The sequence below is a fragment of the Pleurodeles waltl genome, chromosome 9 (genome assembly GCF_031143425.1).
Source record: "Pleurodeles waltl isolate 20211129_DDA chromosome 9, aPleWal1.hap1.20221129, whole genome shotgun sequence".
Taxonomy (NCBI): Eukaryota; Metazoa; Chordata; class Amphibia; order Caudata; family Salamandridae; genus Pleurodeles; species Pleurodeles waltl.
In genome coordinates this window covers 159,639,779-159,659,550 of record NC_090448.1, presented here as the reverse complement: position 1 = coordinate 159,659,550, position 19,772 = coordinate 159,639,779, and the positions used below count along the sequence as shown (strand labels likewise).

The 19,772-nt window shown below is 48.3% G+C and overlaps 1 protein-coding gene across 6 annotated transcripts in view; it reads right to left on the bottom strand.

Moving 5' to 3' along the window:
• The window catches only part of SLMAP (sarcolemma associated protein), a 793,819-nt gene that overhangs the window by 2,471 nt on the left and 771,576 nt on the right, over nucleotides 1–19,772 (bottom strand). The gene's annotated exons all lie outside the window — the stretch shown is intronic.

Here is a 19,772-nt window from a genome sequence, read left to right as displayed (position 1 = left end):
GCTCCAATGGGAACAGTCCAGCCTGAACTGCCAAGGTGTGTCCTCCCTTCTGCTGCTTTCCATAAAACGGAGGTAAATCAGCAGATGTGCTCTGAAGAAAAACTTAACACAAAAGGCACCCCAACAATATATTTCAGGTTTGGGGAAGAGGGAAATTACATTTCAAATAAAAACAAACATTTCCTGCCTTAACCTGTACTAGTTCTAGTACCCAACTACATTCTTTACTATATTGAATAATTTCTCATAATGTTTACCTTGTTTTGTCGATTCTCAATATAAAAAGCATCATTACGTTTCATTACATGCATAAACCACAATTCATTTATCAAATGTTTTATACAGTTAAAACATTACTCAAGTAGTTATAAACCCCACTTAACTCCAACACCTCACATACATACCATTCACACACTCCTACAACCTTATATTCATACACACATCCCAAGGATTTCCTTAATGAACAAGTTACTTACCTTCAGTAATGCATTAACTGGTAGAGACTAGCCAGCTGCAGATTCCTTACCTTTTATTTTCCTCGGGCATCAGACTGGATCCGGAAACGTTTGTTCAAGCAATAACCCTGTATGGGCCATTGGGTGGCTCCATTCGGCTCCGCGTGTCATCATTGGCACCATACGTTACCTTGTGGTCACCTATATAGGTGCCACCAAGGCATGTTGGCGTCAGTTACTTTAATTAAGACTTACCATGCCAGAAGGGCGGAGCCATGACAAGACCTGGCACTGTGTCCAAACTAGGGCCCTAAAAAAAGGGATCACCTCTAACCCTAGTAAACAAGTGTGCAGAGCGGGGAGGCATGGGTGGCTGTAAGGAATATGCAGCTATAGTCTCTACCACATAATGCATTACCAAAGGTAAGTAACTTGTTCACCTAACTTCTATCTGCAAACTCCTTACCTTTGATTCAATACCCAAGCCATATCCTCCTCGAATAGGCTGCGGACAAATAGTTTCAGACTAGAAAGTCTCTATTGAAGGGGCAAAATGCCCGTCCCTGCAGACCTGAATGTCCAGGCAGTAGTGTTTGGCAAACGTGTGCAGTGACATCCATGTTGCTGCCAGACAGATGTCCAGGACTGGGACTCCATGAGCTAACGTCGTGATCGCAGCTTTTCCCCTGGTGGAAGGGGCTCGTAAGCACTCGGTAGGCTGTTTCTTAGCAGATCTTAATACAGAGAACGACCCAGCACCAAATGGTCAGTTTCTGTACTGCCCGACCCTTCTTTGTTCCCACATACCCAACAAAGAGTTGCTCATCCACCGGGAACACTTGTGTGATCAAGGTAGAATGACAACGCTCTTTGTGGGTCCAGCTGGTGGAGTCGCTCCTCTTCCTTAGAGGAATGTAGGGGATCAATAAAGGTGGGTAGGGTAACACTTTGACCCAGAAGAAATGGGCTCACCACCTTTGGAAGAAAAGTTCATGGGTGCGCAACACTACCTTGTCTGGAAATATCATGAGACATGGTGGCCTGGATGACCAGGCCTGTATCTCACTTACCTTACAGGCAGATGTTAATGCCAATAAAAAGGCTGTCTTGATGGTAAGCAGCTGGAGGGGGAAATTGTGCAGTGGCTTGAAGGGAGCACAATTGAGGTAAGTGAAACTAGGTTAAGATTCCACTGAGGCATATGGGGCGTAGGGGGAAACATAAGTACACAGCCTTTTAGAAACCTATTTACAACAGAGGACTTAAACAGAGAGGGTTGGTCAGGCAACTGTAGAAAGGCAGACAGAGCAGAGAGATAGCCCTTCAGAGTGCCCAGAGTGGAGCCCTGCTGGGCAAGAGAAAGAATAAAAAGAAAAATATTAGATAGAGAAACAGAAAGAGAACCCATAGACATCTCTGTACAATATTTTACAAATCTTTGCCTATGGTAGGCATATACCATTTTTGTGGAGGAATACCTGGCTGCCAAGATAATGTTACAGACTTCAGGAGCATCTAAAGCTGTCAACTGTTGCCGCTCAATCTCCTCGCTTGAAGGAGCAAAGTTGACGGGTTTGGGTGAAGAACCTTGCCCCGCTGCTGTTACAGAAGATCCTCCTTAAGAGGCAGCCTGATCAGAGGATTGATTCTCTTTTTCAGAAGCTCGGGATACCATACTCTCCTTACCCAGTCCGGAGCCACAAGGATTACCTGGGCCCGATCACTCTTGATCTTCGTGAGAACTCTGGGCAAAGGTGATATGGGCAGAGAGGTACACAGGAGGTCTGAGCTCCACTCCATGATGAAAAGCGTTGCTGAGCGACTGCCGCCCTGGAAACTCCAATGTGCAATACTGCTGACATTGCGTGTTGTCTTTGGAGGCAAATAGATGTAACCAAGGCTCTCTGCACTGCTGAAAGAGACCTTGCACCACCTCTGATTGGAGACGCTACTCATGCTCCGCTAGACGTCAACGGCTGAGTTTGTTCACCCTGGCGTTCAGAGTACCTGCCAGGTGTTGAACCACCAAGGTTATGTCCTGCTGTACAAGCCATGTCCAGAGATACAGGGTCTCTTGACAAAGGGTCCAAGACCTCACCCTGCCCTGCTTGTTGCGGTACCACATGGCAGTGGTGTTGTCCGTTAACACCTGCACCAACTTCCCCTTGACAGACGGAAGAAATGCCTTTATTGCTAGTCAAATCGCCCGGTGCTCCAACATGTTGATGTGGAGTCCTGATTCTGTCAGAGACCAGAGCCCTCTGATCTCCACCTCTAATAGATGGCCGCCCCATCCCAGTAGTGACACATCTGTCACTACAGTGAGGTCTGGTTGGTCAGGAGAGAGGAGTCTGCCTCTGACCCAATTGCAGTTCGTAATCCACCACTGCAGGTCTTTCACAGTTCCATCTGAGATCTGGACCATTTTAGAAAGATTTCTCGGACGCTGCACCCACTGGAACTAGGTGTGACTTTGGCATATTCAAAGTGAACTCCAGTGAATGCAGGTCTGTCCTAGTCTGGAGGTGGGAGACAACAGGCTGGGGGTGAGCTCGTCTTCAACAACCTGTCGCGAAGGTAGAAGAAGACTGGCACTCCTGATCTCCGCATATGAGTTGGAACCACCACCATCACCTTAGTGAACATTTGAGGGGTGCCGGTAAGGCCAAAAGGGAGTACAGAAAACTGAAAGTGCTTGTGGTCTACTGTGACCTGCTGTAAAGCTGGGAGGTAGGAAAGGAATGTAAGAATAGGCATCCTGCATGTCCAACACTACCAACCAGTCTCCTGGATCCGAGGCAGACAGGACCTAAGCTAACCTGAACATTTGGGACTTCTTCTTGAGGTAGTAGTTGAGGGGCCATAGGTCTAGGAAAACGTATTTCTCCTATTATATAGTTAGTATTTGAATCTGAATGACAAACACAAAAAAGTCATCTGATCATATAACATATGCAATATAAGCCCTGGACATCCTATGAATCTGGTCCCTTAAATACATGCAATTCAATAAAACCGTCCTTCTTTGGCTCCAGAAAGTAGCAGGAATAGCAACCATGACCCAATTCTGAGACTGGCACCCTCTCTATGGCTCCCTTGGCCAAGAGTCTCATGACTTTCCGGCAGGGAAAGGATAGATGATCCTCCAGGAGCCTGTCGTAAGATGGTGGCATGGGGGAGAGATGGTCATAAAGAGGAGGGAGTAGCTCCTTCAGACAATCTGCAAAACCCACCTGTCCAATGTTATTGCCCAACTGGATGCCCATTAGGGCAGTTTAGGAGGGTTTGGAGGCTGTGGCTGCTGGAAAGGTGGTGGACTGACCTGAAGGCTGGCTGCTCGACCCACAAGGTCTGTGAGTACCATGCCCTTGGCCACGTGGAGACTGAGGAAGAAGGTGCATGGTGCAGAGTCTAGGAGGATATTGGAGCGCTTGGAAGTCCCGTCCGTAGACACTAAAGGAGCGGAAGTTGGATTGTGGGTGAGGCCATAGAAAGGCCCAGGGTCCTGGCCGTAGCCCGTTTAAACCGAATCCCACTTGCCTCCAGGGAAATGAAAGCCATCAAAAGGCATGCCCATCAGAGATGATCTCCCAAAAAGCCAGTCGTTCTCAACCAACTGTGGCACCTCGAGGCCATCGTTGATGAAACTGCTCTGCCCAGTGAGTCATCATGTCAAGTACACAACATATAGCAAACTTCGCTGCATCTCTCCCATCTGCGACAGACCGAGAACATGGCCTGACCTCCTCCAGGACCGTTGGCAGCACCCTCGCAACCATGTCCCACAGTGCGTTAGAGTAGCAGTACAAAAGGCATGCAGTGCTTACAAATCACAATGTCAGGCTGGTGGAAGAAAATTTCTTCCCTAAAGTGTTCAACCTCTTGGATTCCTTGTCTGGGGGTGTGATAGGAAATGTGCCAGGATTTACATGAGAAGTAAATCCTTGGACCACCAGGCTCTCTGCGGTGGAGTGTTGGTGAGGACGTTTTGGTCTCCTGGAGTGGGGTGGTGGCGTTGGACAATCGTCCTATTCACAGGGGTCCCTGTGCTGGGTTTGGACCATGTCCCCAGAAGGACGTCAATGACTGCTTCATTGAATGGGAGTAGCAGTTCTCAAGGGGAGAGACCCAGTTGCAGCAAGTCTTGACTGCCAACAAGGGCAACTGAAGGTCAAGGGCCTTGGAAGCACTCCACACCACAATAATGAATGATGCTCTCTCCTCCGTAGCCATGGCAGGGGTAAAAGGCATACCAGTATCTCAATAAGTATCCAGTCCACTAGTTTCACACAGTTCCTCACACCAGTACATATTAGGGTCTTCATATGGCTGATATTTTTCAGGGCCCAGTGCCCCCTCCAATTCCTCCCTGAGTCCTAGCCCACAGAAAAGGAATAGGGCTCAAGCTCTGACCTGGAATGCATGGCTCCAGATGGCGCTTTAAATGGAGTCAAGCTACGTCCCTTCGGTTCAGTGTCGGAGTCTAGGATCAGAATCAGAGTGGAGCCTCTGGTATTGGGACTGGTGTGGGGTAGGTCGAGGTGTATGAAGGACGCTGCTCCGGATCCAGGAAAAGACCCTTGGGACCTGACTGCAGCCAGGGCTGGAGCTGCTGGTGCAGACCCAGAAGGACCCCTGCGGAGCCCTAGGGGTCCAAAGGCATGCTGGAGACGTCGGACTGCCTAAATATCAGGTGCATGCCCTCATAGAACTCGTTTAGTTCAATGGGGTTTGCTCCAGCTCCCGGAAAGCCAGGGAGGTGTTGAGTCGGCCCAGGTGCAGCATCTACCGCAGAACCAGGCCTTGATGCACAATACTCCCTCACCCCGTTGGCCGAGGTCGAAGACCCCTTTAACGACTTCTCTTGTGGCGGGACTTAATCGAGTGGCCCGACAACTTGGAGTGCAGAGAGTATCTCATCTCCCCGACTGCTCCCAGTACCATCCTCGTGACAGAGACCAGGAGTGTTGTGATGACACATGCCAAGCCACCAGGAGCTTGAGGGATTGCTCCCTTAAGGCCGCCAGATTCATGGCAGTCGGAGCACGACTTGGGGTCGTAGTCGCGCTCGAGGCACCAAAGGCAAACAAGATGTTGCTCTGTACCAGACACTGGTCAATGCCAGGTGCCGCAGGACTTGAAGTCATACTTCGTAGATGACATCCCTGCAACACCAGGAGGAAAACCTAAAAAATAAATGATGAAAAAAATTCTGTCAAAAAGTGACTGATAGTGTAGTTCTTCTCCGGATCAACGTTGGCTGGAGGAGAAAGAAAAAAGTAATGCCACCTGTATAAGTGCCACGGACGTCACTTCCAGCGCAGGCGCTGCCCTCGATGCAGCGCAGAGCTGAATGACGCCACCTACCAGCACACAAGGGCAGTGGCTCAAGAAAAATATTCTGGGTCCAGTCTGAGGCTTGTGGAAATTATAAGGTAAGGATTCTGTGGCTAGAAGTCTATTAAATAAAGCGAACAAGGAGACGATTATTTTGTTGCGCCACAGCTGAGGTTCCCAGCAAGCAGTCACGATCAACACGTGTTTCGCTGGAGATATTCATTTCTGACCACAACTTCAACACCAAAAGCAATTTATCATTTCGTTATAGGCATGGGGTGACTTTTCTCTTAGTAATCACTATTTTCTCACTTAGACTAAACAGTCAGTACTGTAGGAAAGTGCCCTCTTTTTGGCATGGTTACCTCCACTTTTTGCCTGCTGTCATTGTAGGAAGTTGGCTTTGTATATACTATTTCAAAGTAAGAAATAGTGTGCACAGAGTCCAAGGGTTCCCCTTAGAGGTAAGATAGTAGCAAAAGTAGATAATTCTAATGCTCTATTTTGTGGTAGTGTGGTCGAGCAGTAGGCTTATCAGAGGGTAGTGTTAAGCATTTGTTGTACACACACACACACACACACACACACACAGGCAATAAATGAGAGAAACACACTCAAAGACTTACTCCAGGTCAATAGGTGTTTATATTGAAAAATATCTGCACTGGGTGGAGGTGCTTCTCACCTCTCCCTACAGGAACTGTAACACCTGGCGGTGAGCCTCAAAGGCTCATGCCTGTTACAGCGCCCCAGGGCATCCCAGCTAGTGGAGATGCCCACCTCTCCGGACACAGCCCCCACTTTTGACAGCAAATCCAGTGGAGATAATGAGAAAAACAAGGAGGAGTCACCCACCAGTCAGGACAGCCCCTAAGGTGTTCTGAGCTGAGGTGACCCCTGCCTTAAAAAAATCCTCCATCTTGGTTTTGGAGGATTCCCCCTATAGGAACAGGGATGTGCCCCCCTCCCCTTAGGAAGGAGGCACAAAAAGGGTGTAGCCACCCTCCAAGACAGTAGCCATTGGGTACTGCCCACCAGACCTAAACACACCCCTACATTCAGTATATAGGGGGACCCTGAACCCAGGAAATCAGATTCCTTCAACCTACAACAAGAAGGACTGCTGACCTGAAAGCCCCGCAGAGACGATGGAGACGACAACTGACTTGGCTCCAGCCCTACCGGCCTGTCTCCAGACTCAAAGAACCTGCACAGCGACGCATCCAGCGGGACCAGCAACCGCTGAGGACTCAGAGGACTGACCTGCACCTAAAGGACAGCGGCTCTGTCCAGAAACAACTACAAAACGGCAACCAGAAACCAACTTTAAAGAGACTCCAACTTCCCGCCAGAAGCGTGAGTCTTCACACTCTGCACCAGACGCCCCCAGCTCGAGTTTGGTGAAACCAACACTGCAGAGAGGACTCACAGGCGACTCCAATGACGTGGACACCCTGAGTCGACCTCCCTGCACCACCACAGCTACACCTGCAGAGAGGATCCATAGGCTCCCCCTGACCGCGACTGCCTGATAAAAAAGGAACCTGACACCTGGACCAAGCACTGCACCTGCAGCCCCCAGGACTGAGAGGAACCACCTACCAGTGCAGGAGTGACCAGTAGGGGCCCTCATCCTAGCCCCATCTGTGGCTGGCCTGAGAAGCCCCCCTGTGCCCTGCCTGCATCGCCAGAGTGACCCCTGGGCCCCTCCATTGTTTTCAATACAAAACCCGACGTCTAATTTGCACACTGCACCCGGCCGCCCTTGTGCCGCTGAGGGTGTGTTTTGTGTCCGTACTTGTGTCCCACCTAGTGCTTTGCAAAACACTCCTGGTCTGCTCCCCGAGGACGCAGGTACTTACCTGCTAGCAGACTGGAACCAGAGCACGACTGTAGTTTGCGCCCTCCTTTGTCCTCTGCACCTGACCAGTCCTGTGTTGCTGGTGCTGTGGCTTTGGGGTTGCCTTGAACTTCCAACAGTGGGCTCCCCATGCCCAGGAGACTGCCTGTGTAAGTGCTTTTCTTACCTGAGAAACTAATGATTACTTACCTCCCCCAGGAGCTGTTGATTTTTGCACAGTGTCCACTTTTAAAATAGCTTATTGCCATTTTAACCAAAACTGCGTACACTATTGTTTTAAATCAAAGTTCTGTACTTACCTGCGTGAAGTACCTTGTAATTTATGTACTTACCAAAAATGTGAATCTTGTGGTTCTAAAAATAAAGAAAATATATATTTTTATGTAAAAACCTATTGGACTGGAGTTAAGTCTTTGAATGTGTGTTCCTCATTTAGTACCTGTGTGTGTACAACAAATGCTTAACACTACATTATGCTAAGCTTACTGCTCGACCACACTACCACAAAATAGAGCATTAGTATTATCTACTTTTGCCACTATCAACCTCTAAGGGGGACCCTTGGTCTATGTGCACACTATCTCTCACTTTGAGATAGTATATACAGAGCCAACTTCTTACAATTAGCCTGCATGAAAGTTTTAACTACTTTCTGCAGAAAGTAGCCTAGGGCAAAGCACCTCTTTGTTAGGGTAGATGGAAAGGTAGGGCTGCTTAGATGACAATGCCTGCAACTTCCTCATCCTGTGGGCAGACGTAATAGTCACAAGGAAGGCAGTTTTCAAAGGTAGAAGCCTAAGATGACAATTGTAGACAGGCTCGAAAGGGGCGCACATCAGAAATATCAAAACCAAATTCAAATCCCATTGGGGCATAATGAATAGGGAAGGAGGAAATATGTGTAGAACGTTTAAGGAACCTATTTACAATAGGGGACATAAAGAAGGTGTAGGAGGCTGGCCTGGCTTATAGTAGGTACCTGATGGTACTTACACCTTGTGCCAGGTCCAGTTATCACTTATTAGTAGTGTTCTAGCAGCTTAGGCTGATAGAGGTAGCTATAGAGACATGCAAAGCTCCTACTATACCACTTATATAGCACTATATCATAAGAATCACAATATTCAAGAGTTACTAAAAAATAAAGGTACTTTATTTTAGTAACAATGTGTCAGAAATATCTCAGAGAATATACTCCCCTAGGAGGTAAGTAAAATACACAAAATATACACACAAACCAAAATCAGGTAAGTAAACAGTTAGAAAAGTAGTGCAAACACTGTCGAATACAATAGGATGCAACAGGCCTAGGGGCAACACAAACCATATACTCCAAAAGTGGAATGCGAACCATGAATGGACCCCAGGCCTAGAGTAGTGTATCGCTGGAAGTGTAAGAAAACACTAATGGTGTCCAAGATACCCCACCCCAAGACCCTGAAAAGTAGGAGTACATTTACCGTACTTCCCCAGAAACACACTAAAGTTGTGGTAGGAGATTCTGCAAAGGCAACAACTGACTGCAAAGCACTGAAGACGGATTCCTGGACCTGAGGACCTGTAAAGGAAGGGGACCAAGTCCAAAAGTCACGCAAGTGTCCAGGTTGGGCAGGAGCCCACTAAACCACGGATGAAGGTGCAAAAGGGCTGCCTCCGGGTCGAAGAAGCTGAAGATTCTGCAACAACGGAAGATGCCAGGAACTTCTCCTTTGCACAGAAAATGTCCCACGGCGTGCTGGAGGATGCAGAGTTGTTTCCATGCAGAAAGACCGCAAACAAGCCTTGCTAGCAGCAAAGGTCGCGGTTGAAGAAAATGGGTGCTGGCCGGGCCCCAGGAAGGACCAGGAGGTCACCCCTTGGAGGAGGAGACAGAGGGGGCATTCGGCAGTACAGAGAGCCCACCCAGAAGCAGGCAACACCCGCAGAAGCACTTGAACAGGCGTTCAAGAAATCTGAGCACAGCGGTCGTCTCAACACTACAAAGGAGAGTCCCACGAAGCCAGTGGTCAACTCAGCAATTTGAGCAATGCAGGACGGAGTGCCGGGGACCTGGGCTATGCTGGGCACGAAGGATTCCTTGCAAAAGTGCACAGAAGCCCTAGCAGCTTCAGATCACGCAGTACACGGGATTACGGTCTGGCGTGGGGAGGCAAGGACTTACCTCCATCAAATTTGGACAGAAGGACCACTGGACTGTCATGGTCACTTGGATCCAGCTCCTGTGTTCCAGGGACCATGCTCGTCGAGATTAGAGGGGACCCAGAGGACCAGTGATGCAGAAGTTTGGTGCCTGCGTTAGCAGGGGGAAGATTCTGTCGACCCACAGGAGATTTCTTCTTGGCTTCCAGTGCAGGGTGAATGCAGACATCCCTCAGAGCATGTACCACCAGGAAACAGTCGAGAAAGCCGGAAGGATTAGGCGCTACAATGTTGCTGGTAGTCGTCTTGCTACTTTGCGGTTTTGAAGGCGTCCTGGAGCAGTCAGCGGTCGATCCTTGGCAGAAGTCGAAGAGGGAGATGCAGAGGAACTCTGGTGAGCTCTTGCATTCGTTATCTGAAGAGAAACCCTCAGGATAGACCATAAATAGCCCTCAGAGGAGGATTGGCCACCTAACTAGGTAAGCACCTATCAGGAGGGGGTCTCGGACGTCACCTGCTGGCACTGGCCACTCAGAGGTCTCCACTGTGCCCTCACACCTCTGCATTCAAGATGGCAGAGGTCTGGGACACACGAGAGGAGCTCTGGGCACCAGCCCTGGGGTGGTGATGGACAGGGGAGTGGCCACTCCCCTTTCCTTTGTCCAGTTTCACGCCAGAGCAGGGGCTGGGGGATCCCTGAACCGGTGTAGACTGGCTTATGCAAGGAGGGCACCATCTATCCCTTCAAAGCATTTCCAGAGGCTGGGGGAGGCTACTTCTCCCCAGCCCTTAACACCTATTTCCAAAGGGAGAGGGTATAACACCCTCTCTCATAGGAAATCCTTTGTTCTGCTTTCCACGGACTGAGCTGCCCAGACCCCAGGAGGGCAGAAGCCTGTCTGTGGGTTGGTAGCAGCGGTAGCTGCAGTGAAAACTCCAGAGCGCTAGTTTGGCAGTACCTGGGGTCTATGCTGGAGCCCGGGGATGCATGGGATCGGCACCCCAATACCAGATTTGGCATGGGGGGACAATTCCATGATCTTAGACATGTTACATGGCCGTATTCAGAGTTACCATTGTGAAGCTACATATAGGTATTGACCTATATGTAGTGCACACGTGTAATGTTGTCCCCCAAATCACAAAGTCTGAGGAAATTGCCCAGAACAATGTGGGGGCACCTTGGCTAGTGCCAGGGTGCCCTTACACTGGGTAACTTTGCACCTAACCTCCACTAAGTGAGGGTTAGACATATAGGTGACTTATCAGATACTTAAGTGCAGTGTAAAAATGGCTGTGACATAACATGGGAATGGCAGTCCTGTGTAAGAATTGTTTGAGCTCCCTATGGGTGGTAAAAGAAATGCTGCAGCCCAGAGAGATCTCCTGGAACCCCAATACCCTGGGTACCTAGGCACGTACCATATACTAGGGAATTATAAGAGTTTTCCAGTGTGCCAATGAGAATTGGTAAAAATGCTCACTAGCCTGCAGTGACAATTTTAAAGACAGAGAGAGCATAAGAACTGAGGTTCTGGTTAGCAGAGCCTCAGTGACCCAGTTAAGCACCATACAGGGAACACATACAGGCCACAAACTATGAGCACTGGCTAGCAGGGTCCCAGTGAGAGATATAAAACACACTGACAAATAGGGTTTTCACTATGAGCACTGGGGTCCTGGCTAGCAGGATCCCACTGAGACAGTAAAAACACCCTGACATATACTCACAATCAGGCCAAAAGTGGGGGTAAAAAGGCTAGAAAGAGGCTACCTTCCTACAGAAGGTTAATCATGCAACTTCAAAAAAACTTGACATAGCAGATAAGTAAACTTTTAAAGTGACTATAGCATGCCTCTTGGGCCAAAACAAGTATAAACAAGAGAACCTCAGACAGAGGGTCAGAAAGGGGGTCAACAGACTTGTCTGTGCACTGTGTCATAAATTTCTTCCCATGATAGGCATATACCGTTTTAGTGGAGGGACGCTTGGCTGCCAAGAGAACATTATAGGCTTCGGGCGCAAGGTCAAAAGCTGTCGACTGCTGCCGCTCAATCTCCACGCAAGAAGGCGGAGACCGGACATGTTCAGGTGGAGAACCCTACCCAACATCGGCAACAGAAGATTCTCCCTAAGAGGCAGTCTGATCGGCTATGCATCAATGGCTGGGTTTGTCTGCTCTGGAGTTGACAGAGCCCACCAGAAGTTGAACCACCAGGGTGATGTCCTGATGTGTCAGCCATGTCCAGAAGCATAGCGCCTCTGGACAAAGGGTCCAGGACCCTACTCTGCCCCGTTTGTTACACCACATGGCGGTAGTGCTCTCCATAAACCCTTGCGCTACTTTCCCTTTGAAAGAGGGAAGAAATGCTTTCAACGCAAGCTTGATCGCCCGCAGCTCCAGAAGACTGATATGGAGCCCAGACTCCAAGTCCACTGCTACCATCCAATCTTCTGGGTCCAAGACAGAGAGGACCTGAGCCAGGTTGAGCATTTTGAATTCCTCCTTCTTGAGGAGATTGCCCGAAGGTCTAGGATAGGACGTAAGCCCTTGTCTTTTTTGGGCACCAGAAAGTAGCGGGAATAACAACCACGTCCTACTTCTGGCACAGGGACCCTCTCCATGGTTCCCTTGGCCAAGAGAGCCGCAACTTCTTGGCGGAGAAGTGCTAAATGATCCTCCAGTATACAGCTGAAGGATGGAGGAATGGGATTCCGGTCCCCGGCAACACAGCGGCTGAACAGCATGGGTGGCACGGTGGCTGGGAAAGGGACAAAACAGGGAGCCCCTTCTGTGGCACGCAAGGGGTGGAAGACAGACTGTTGGGGACGAGGGGCAGTGGAAAGGCCGAGGGACAGAGCCATAGCCTGGGAGTCCTTGAACCTCTCCAGAGCAGAGTTTGCCTTGTCTCCAAGGAGACAGGAGACATCAAAGGGCATGTCCATAAGAGTCTGTTGGTCATCCCCTGAGAACCCAGATGTACGTAACCAGGCGTGGCGCCTTAAGGCCACCATCGCCACAATTTATCTACCTAGAGAGTCGGTAGTGCCCAGCCCACATCTAATAGTGAACTCTGCTGCATCTCTCCCATCGGTGTCAGCTTGGGAGACAATAGCACTGACCTCCTCTGGTATTTGCAGCAGAACTTGCGCAACCGTAACCCACAGAAAGTAAGTGTAACGGGCCAAAAGGCATGCGGTATTCACTGGGCGCAGCACAAGACTGCAGGAAGAAAATATCTTCTTCCCAAATTGTTTCAGCCTTTTTGATTCCCTATCCGAAGGTGCGAAAGAGAATGCGCCGAGGATGGGGATGCCTGGATGACAAGGCTCTCAGGTGTGGGGTGTTGGGACAGGAATTAAGGATCGTTTGGGGCAGGCCGATGGCGGCGTGCGATAATCCTTTGGGTCCCCTCATTAATGACAAGGCCACAAGGCCAGTTCTAGCTGCCTATACCTTATATTATATCCAAATATACAAAATTTAGCAGCAGTCGATCTGTGCTCACTACACAATAATCTAGTTAGATTATATAGGCACTTAACACCAATTGTAATGCGAACCCAGCCCCAGCAAAAGCTGCTTCAGCTGTCCATCAACAATTGTCTACACCTAGGATTAACTCTGTGACTATTAATGCTATTATGAGTAAAGTACCCACCAAACGGGAGGAAATTCTGTTTTGGATAACTCAAAAGATCTGCTGGAAGCAGTGTTTTCCAATATGGGACCCAAAAAAACCAGAAGTCTCACTATGTGCTTGCCACCACCTGGGACGGTACCCTCTATTGATAATTGTGCTACTTGGTGCACAGCTTTTTCTGCAATATGTACCATAACTCGTGGTATACCAGCTCTTGCTGTTTTACCGGAGGTGCTAAAACTAATACAAAATGAATACGAGGGTGCCCCTGCCTTGGACTTGGGGATGAAATTAAAAGGCAGCTTTGTCACAGTACCCATAATGATTTTAGGAGACGTAAAAGGTAAAGCAGTAGCACTGGTGGTTCGCCAATGTCTCGCACAGCTTCCTTTAATAGATCAGGAGCGCAAGTTACCAAAATTAATTTCAAATTCCTATACGTGTATAGGTCACAGTAATTTGGGGGACAGACCAAATAAGCCATTGCTTAAAGATAATCCTGATAAAGGATTATGTCAAGAAAGTGCAAGCATCTTCTAAAAATAATGCTGGGACAAAGAAAAATCAAATAAAATCACTGGAAGAATCTCTACAGCCAGAGAGCTCTGAAAAACATAATTTATGTAACCGTGATAATTTTAAACAGCCTGACAGTTATCAGTACACTGACACACTCCCTTCTCTGTCCTTTCAGGACTAATCAGACAAGCAGGTCAGTCAGAACGTAGAGAAGAGGAGTGTGTGATACCAAAAAAGGACTCACAAGTCTCTTTCGACAGACAGAAGGGAAACTTCCTCAACAAAAACACCAATTCAAAAAGAAGGTTGGAGGAATTTCGGCAAAATATGCCACACATATATATATATATATTTTTTAAAAAATATATTTTTATTAACAAATTGCTGATTACGTTCCAAATGTACATTGATGGGATCATCAAGTTCTTACCATGCACAGCATTTCAAGGGATACATCTTTTTGCATGCGTTTACACGTAGTTTGTGTCCTTATTTGGCGTACATTTGTATCTTTAACTGATTTCTGTGCTCTATTAACACCGGAGTTCTCACGTTGTTTTCCTTGAGTGCCTAGCTCCTTGTCACTTTATGTTACCCATCCGTTTTATATGTTCTGTCATCAGCTTCAGCCTAACATTGAACTATGTACAAACTTAGCGGCATTCTGTGGGTGTTTTTAGTGTTGGGTAAGGAGTATCTTTCTTGGAGGAGGCTATACCTGGGGGGGGACAGCTCTCTAATCATTTGCCCTATCCCCAGCTTTTTGTAGTTGGGTGTGCCTAGTTCTGCGCTGCCCCTTGTAGTCTATCCTGACCAGTCAGAATGCTCGTCTATTTGATTTATTGATGTAGTTTCCACTCCCCCATAGGTGGTGTTGTAGGTATATCTCTTCCCTCCCTTCTCTGCTCTTTCAGTGTTCTGTTTCTACTGGTGCTGTGTTGGGAGTTGATGGCCTTTTCTCTGCACTTTCCCAGTTCAATATTAGTTCTTCCCATCCTGAGGCTATGGGGGTCTGTCGGATGCCCCTTGCTTCCTCAGTTTTAAAACCTGTAGTTCCGCCCTGGCCCATCTCGTGACGTCGCCCTTCCATTCAGTAAGTGAGGGGTGGCTAGGAGCCTTCCAACCCCTCATGATTAATCTCTTGTAGAGGGCCAGCGCAAGATCCAAGAAACAGCTCCTAATCTTCCCACTTGGGATATCCGATCTTAGGCCCAGCAGGCAGACATCGGGGGTAAACGGAAATTCCGCATCATACAGCCCACATCATGTGGTCGAAGTCTGCTTCGCCCTCACCGCACCTGGGGCACATCTTGGGGGTCCCCCCATATATACGGAACAGTCGGTGAGGGGTAAGATACGTTCTATGCAGGTAGTTATATTGGATATATTGTAGTCGGGTGTTACAGGAGATCTTCCGGGGGTAAGCCAGAGCTCTTTTCCAATCTGTGTCTGATATTGCATGCCCAATTGTTTTCTCCCACTTCTCCCTTAGTGACTGCATGGGATCCAATGCGGATTCTATCTGGGCTCGGTATATTTTCGCGATCAAGTGGGGTTCTTCCCCTGAGGTCAGGAGGAGGTGTAACACTCCATGGACCCCGGGTTCTGCATTAACCGTATCCCAATGAACTTTCAGTGCATGCACTAATCTCCCGTGCATCAGAAATTGACCTTGAGGGACCCCCTTTCCCACCAGTTCAGCGAAGCTCTGCAATTTACCTCCCCTGAAAAGCTCACCCACTGTTGTCACTCCTGCACTCATCCATGGGCCCATCCCTCGGCCCCCAGAACTGGCTCCCTTCGGTTCTGCCACCAGGGCAGATAGTGGCAGCACCGGTGAGTAGGGTGGTCCAACTCCGGTTCTACTCATACATCTTTTCCAGCACATCGTTGCAGCTTTAGTCATTAGGTTGTCTCCGAGGGGGGAGGTCCTCCTCTCTATCATTCGCGTTATTATTCTGTCTATGTCTAACGAACCATGGGAGGTAGATAGGTCTAGGTGTCCTTTGCCCGCCATCCAGCCGGCCACCCACTGCAGTTGGAATGCCAAATAATATGCCTCGAAGTCCGGAGCCCCTAGTCCGCCCGCTTGTGTCGGTCTAAAAATGGTAGTCAGCGCTGTACGCCTACGACCCTCGGCCCAAATCAGTTCCCGCAGCAGAGCGTTTAATTCACGGAACCACGTAGGAGGGATCCATAACGGTAAGTTAGCAAAGAAATAGAGGAGGCAGGGCAGCATCACCATTTTAGACAATGCCACTCTGGCCATCACTGTAAGCTTCAGCGACAGCCAGAACTCAATTGAAGAGCGTAGAGACCGGAGCGCCCCACCTAAGTTGCCCTCTCGGAGGTCAGCTAGCTCATTAAATATTTGGATCCCCAGATATTTGAAGGTCCGGGGGGCCCAGTTCACATCTTTTGGGCACGTTTCGGGGCACCTGCAGTTTGGAAACACGGGGAATACAACTGTTTTGCCTCGGTTAAGGTGAAGTCCCGATAGTTCCCCGAATCCCCCAGTATCTTTAAAACCCATGGGAGACCACTGGTTCCATCTCTTAGGTACACCAATATATCGTCCGCGTATAGTGAATAATATGTTCGCTTGGACCCCAGTTAATTCCCCTACCGATTCCTTCCTGTCGCAGCTGGGCTGCTAGAGGTTCAATTGCCAGGGCAAAAAGCAGCAGGGTTAGGGGGCATCCCTGCCTAGTTCCTCGGTATACCGGGTACATATCGGATATCGTTCTGCCCGTCTTCACCCTAGCTAGCGGAGAGGAATACAGTAAGTCCACCCATTTCACCCATTTTTCACCTAGACCCATCTTAAGCATCACAGCCCTGAGGTAGTCCCACCTAATCGAATCAAAGGCTTTCTCGAAGTCTACTGCTAACAAGACCCCTGCAGGAGGTTTCACTGCTGCTGGCATATGCAGGATAGTAAAGATCCGCCTTAGGTTTAGCAATGTGTTGCGGCCAGGGACGAAACCATTCTGGTCTGTGTGTATCAGTGTAGTCATTAGGGGGAGCAGCCTGTTAGCCATAATCTTGCTGAGGATCTTAAAGTCGCAGTTCAGCATTGATAAAGGGCGGAAGTCGGTCACTGGTGTCTTCCGGTTTTTGGTTTTAGGTAGCGGCACCACCAGGGCCTCACGTAATGTGCTTGGTAATTCTCCTCGGCACAGTGCCTCCGCGTATACCTCGGCCAGCTGGGGCACCAGCAATGTCCTATATTTTTTGTAAAAGTCCATTGGGAGGCCATCAGTACCGGGAGTCTTTCTGGGAGCCAGCTGCGATATAGCCTCACTTATCTCCTTTGCTGATACAGGACTCCCTAGTCTATCCCTCCCCCCTGGGTCCACTGTCGGAAGTGCGACTCGCTGCAGGAAGTCCTGAAAGGCCTCCAGCCCCAGGTCGTTGGGTTTCCCGTACAGGTGCGTGTAATATCCCCTAAAAGCATCATTAATTGGGCCTGGGCTTCGCCTGCATAGTCCCTCTCTGTCTTGTACATTTGTAATGGGTTCTCCCCTTCCGCCCGGGCGTACCAGCCAGGCTAGCAATCTTCCTGACCTACCTTCCTCTGACTGTATTGATGCTAGGTATTTTTGTGTGTTATGGCACCTGAGCTGTGCCTCGATCTGGGAATGCTCTTTACGAGCTCGGTTATATTCCTCGTTCTCTTGGGTTCCAGGGTTCTGTCTCACTTCCCACCCGTGCATTTTCTTCTCTAAGGAGGTCAATTCCCTTTCTAATGTGCGTTTCACACCCACGGTTGACCCAGGCAGAAGCCCCTCGCTACCACCTTAAGCGTTTCCCATTCTGTGGCTCTAGATGTAGTAAATCCACTATTAATCCTAATATGTTCTGTCAAGTGGCAACTAAGGGCCTCTCTGTACGAGTGATCCTCTAGCGCTGCGGGGGATAGTCTCCATGATGGGATTGGGGGTCTGTCCTCTAATATTTTCAGTGTCACCAGCAAGGGGTTATGATCTGAGAGTGTGCGAGCAAGGTACTCTGAGTGGGTCACATAACACGCAAGGCCCGCAGTGCAAGTCATTCTGTCAATTCTGGTATGCAACCGGTGGAGGCCTGAATAATATGAGTAGTCGTCGTCATTTGGGTGATGTTCCCGCCAGATATCCACTAGCCCCCAGGTGTCCAGCCACTCACAAAGCTTTTTGGCTATTCTGGTGGACACTGCTCCCCGCAATGGTGGGGTCGACCTGTCCATGTTAATGTCTAGTATTGCATTAAAGTCCCCACCCACTAGCAATTCACCTGTACATTGGAGGGTGAGGTGGCTCGATAATTTAGTCAGGAAGGGGACCTGGTCCAGATTGGGGGCATAAATACAACTCATGAATATGCCACACATATTGAGGTCATTACTGCAGAACAGGACGTGGGCAGTGACTCTCCTGGACAGTGTGACAGAAGTCACAATAGTTCGCCAGAATCTTCAAGAGTTTCTGGCTATGAGATCAACCAACGACTACACAGAAGTCGAAACCCCAGATAGGAGAGTTGCCTCGTCAGAAAAATTAAACATACAAACTGAGGGTGACATAATGCCCACAACAAAGGTAATTTTCTGGGAAAGATTAACACTTAGCTATGACATTCTCTTAGCTGAAAAAGATTGGTTTGTTAGAATACTCCCACAAGGGGAAGTTCAATTTTTACCATTTTTCTCAGTCCTCATTCAAGAACAAGCAAAACCAGCGTATGCTGCAGGTTGGGCTCTTGCACAAGGCACAGTATTAAACAGTAACCATGTGGACTGGGATAGGGATTCTTCTTATGTTATATTCATAAGGTCCAGCCTGCAAGTGCAACCAAAATGCCCAAAAACCATGAAGGTAAAGCTCTTGTGGAGGAGATTCTCTTTCAGCTCGAGTAACTGAACCACGTGAATCTTCTATGAACAACCCCTTGTTCCCAGTAGCTAAGCCGGATCATTCATACAGAACAGACTTGGATTATGGACATCTAAATAGTCACAAACACATTTGAAATGCAAAACCCTCAAAATACAGCAGAAATGAATAACACTGTATGCAAAACAAATACTTAACAACCTTGGCGATAGCCAATGTCTTTTTTTGCCAATTTATAGCACCTGAAAGCAGGGATCTAACAGCCTGTTCCGTGCTCGGCTCCCAAAGCCAATTTTACCGACTCCTTCAAGGGTATAGGAACAGTCCAGGCCTGTTCTCTGCCTATGTAGCATCAACATTGCATGATATTGATTGAGAAGCAATGTCCTGTGTCGATGACATATATATGACAGATGATGACTTGAGCAAACATTTAACCAGGGTAGACAGCATTGCATTGGGATTTGCTGAACAGGGCTACAAATTCAACTTTAAGAAAACAACAATTGCTTTTCTCACAGTCTGTTTTTTGGGATATAAGCTTTCAAATGAGGGGAAGAGTCTGGCACCACAAGGAAGAGTCTGGCAACACACTTTCCAGAGACGTGAGCAATTACAACCAAAAAAAATAATTAAAAAATTACAATCCCGGTTAGGATTCTTTCATTTTACCAGAACCTACATACAAGATTACGCACAAATCATAAAACCACTTTATGACTTAATTCGTCCAGAGTTTCCAAACCAACATTGGACACCAGAACACACAAAAATACTCACATTTTTAAACTGATATGCTTGAAGCAAAACATCTACACATGTGAAAAAACAAATCTGGGCATCCGAATAATTCCGGGTGCCACTGGCTTTACTTATGTCACATTCAATGAAGGTGACAGTGCCCATTGCATTCAAATCACATTTATATTCCAATGCTGAAAT